Genomic DNA, 3,167 nt, shown 5'->3' on the forward strand with positions numbered 1-3,167 from the left:
CATGGCGAGAACACGGAGAACAATTAGAGCTCTGGAGGAAGGAACACCATTAGGGACAACCCAGGTGATTTCGTCAATCGTGGAGATTCCTCCCCATTCAACTTATGCATCTACTCAAGGGGAAGCCCAGATAGGGGCAACTCAACCTCAGCCACAAGGGACAACTCCCCCGACTATTCAAGGTACGAATCCTCAAGTTCAACAAGTACATGTACCTGTGAATTCTCAACCCGTCGGGTATGAATATTCAACTGTTGTTACTACTAACCCCCCTTATGGGATGCCCCTTTACCCCGAGGTTGGAGGAAGTGGATATGCTGGGCGGAGTGAAGCACGAGGGTAATCGCCCCCTATATACGAGGTTTGGCTCCTATCCCCGAGGATCGGGAATTTTCTGATCCTTACAATGAGAGAGACTCCGAATCTTCGGATGATGAAGTGGCCCCAAGAAGGAGACGTCCTGGCAAAGAGCCGATGGCCGATGGAAGGCAACGCCCTCGAAGCACCCAAGGGGCGAATCCCCAGGAAGTGCAGGAAAGGATCAGGGCTCATGAGGCTGAGATCCAAAGGCTGAGGCGTGACTTGGAAGCTCACCAGGCCACCAGACCCCAGATACCTCCTAGGGGGAGGAATCCTCCTCCTGTCATAGACCTTGATGGTCCGGTACGAAGAAGGGTTGTCGCCCCAAGAACTGATCCACGCAATCTCCTTCCCCTTGGAGATCCTGATGATCCAACTCCACCTTTCACAGAAGAGATAATGAATGCCCATATCTCAAGAAAATTCAAGATGCCCACTATCAAAGCCTATGATGGCACGGAAGACCCCGCTAATCATGTTAGGACATTCTCTAATGCACTACTGCTGCAACCCGTGAATGATGCTATAAAGTGTCGGGCCTTCCCTCAAACCCTGTCGGGTATGGCTCAAAGATGGTACAGTCGCTTGCCCCCAAACTCTATTGGATCATTCAGAGAGTTAAGTCAGGCTTTTATTAAGCAGTTCATCAGTGGGAGAGTCCATGAGAAAAGTTCAGCATCTCTTATGAGTATTGTGCAGGGAGCTAAGGAATCCTTGAGAGATTACCTGAATCGTTTCACAAAGGAGGCTTTAAAAGTCCCGGACCTTGATGATAAGGTGGCCATGATAGCACTGCAACAAGGAACTAGGGATGAGTTTTTCAAGATGTCCTTGGCCAAACGTCCCCCTGAAAGCATGTTGCAGCTCCAAGAGAGGGCAGGGACGTATATCAAGGTTGAATAAAGTATGAGGAAGACCGTAGTAAGTAATGAGCCCACTGGAAACAAGAAGAGGAAAACTAATTTAGAATATATCGCAAAGGACAAGTATCCTAGAACCGAAAAAAATTCTGATTCAACCCCCAAGAAGGGAGGACCTGGGCAAAAGTTCACTGAATATGCTAAGCTGAATGCTCCTAGAATCCAGATTTTGATGGAGATTGAGAAAGATAGAGATATTCGCTGGCCTAAGCCCTTGAAGGTTGATCCCGCCAAACTAGATAAGAGCAAGTATTGCAGATTTCACAAAGATGTTGGCCATGACACCGATGAGTGTAGGCAATTGAAAGACGAAATTAAGTTTTTGATTCGAAAAGGAAGATTGAACAAATATACTGGAGAAGGAGGGGACAGGAATAATAATGGAAGGAAGAACTTTGAAGATCGTAGGAGGGACCAAGACGATCAGGGGCGGAATCCCCAACCTAGAGGGCCGGTTATAAATGCAATTTTTGGAGGGCCGCGACCTCGAGGGCCTGTGATAAACACGATCTTTGGAGGTCCAACTGCTGCTGGATTGTCCAAAAATTCCAGAAAGGCATATACTAGAGAGGTTATGTATATTGTAGGAGAAGCCCCGAAGAGGGCCAGGACAGAAGTAACATTGGCTTTTGATGATTCTGACCTAGAGGGTGTAAAGTTTCCTCATGATGACCCCCTGGTCATAACACCGATAATAGGAAATAGCCCAGTTAAGAGGGTCCTTGTGGATAATGGTGCTTCTGTGGATATCTTGCTCCACGATACCTTTCTAAGGATGGGGTATAACGACTCCCAGTTGACGCCAACCGATATGCCGATATATGGATTTGCTGGAGTAGAATATCCTGTAGAAGGGATAATCAAGTTGCCAACCACCATAGGTACGGAACCAAGTCAAGCAACACAGATGTTGGACTTTGTGGTAGTAAAGGCTAGTTCGACTTACAACGCTATCATGGGAAGAACAGGGATACATGCCTTTAAGGCAGTCCCTTATTCTTATCATTCAGTTATGAAATTTCTGACTCGAGATGGGATTGGAGAAGAAAGAGGAGATCAAAAAATGGCAAGAAGCTGTTATGTGGCCTCTTTGAGGGCAGATGGAGTCAGGGGGCAGGTTCTTCCTATTGAAGATATGGATGTCCGAGAAAATGATGAGAAGAGAGGAAAGCCGGCAGAAGACTTGGTTTCGATTCCTTTAGACCCCGGGAATCCTGAGAAGACGACTTTTATTGGATCCACATTAGAGGAGCCCCTTAGAGGGAAGTTGGTGAAATTTTTGCAAGAAAATAGCGATGTGTATGCTTGGTCAGTAGCTGATATGCTAGGCATAGACCCGGGGCTGATTACTCATAAGTTAAACGTGGATCCAAGAAGGAAGACAGTGAAATAAAAGAAAAGAAATTTTGCCCCCGAAAGATAAGAGGCTATAAAACAGGAAGTAGAAAAGCTCTTAGAGGCTGGTTTTATTGAGGAGATTCAATTTCCGGAATGGTTAGCAAACCCTGTAATGGTGAAGAAGGCTAATGGGAAGTGGAGGATGTGTATAGACTTCACTGACCTGAATGATGCATGTCCTAAAGACTGTTTTCCATTGCCAAGGATTGATACTTTGATTGATGCCACTGCTGGGCATGAGATGTTGAGTTTCATGGATGGATTTAGCGGATATAATCAGATTAAGATGCACAAGAATGGCATTCCAAAGGTATCATTTATCACTAACTTTGGTGTTTATTGTTATCTTGTTATGGCGTTTGGTCTTAAGAATGTGGGAGCCACCTATCAAAGGTTGGTAAATAAAATTTTAAGGATCTTATTGGTAAGATTATGGAAGTCTATGTTGATGACATGTTAGTCAAGAGTCTAGTAAAGACTGATCATATA

Source organism: Apium graveolens, chromosome 4, assembly GCF_009905375.1.
Source record: "Apium graveolens cultivar Ventura chromosome 4, ASM990537v1, whole genome shotgun sequence".
NCBI lineage: Eukaryota > Viridiplantae > Streptophyta > Magnoliopsida > Apiales > Apiaceae > Apium > Apium graveolens.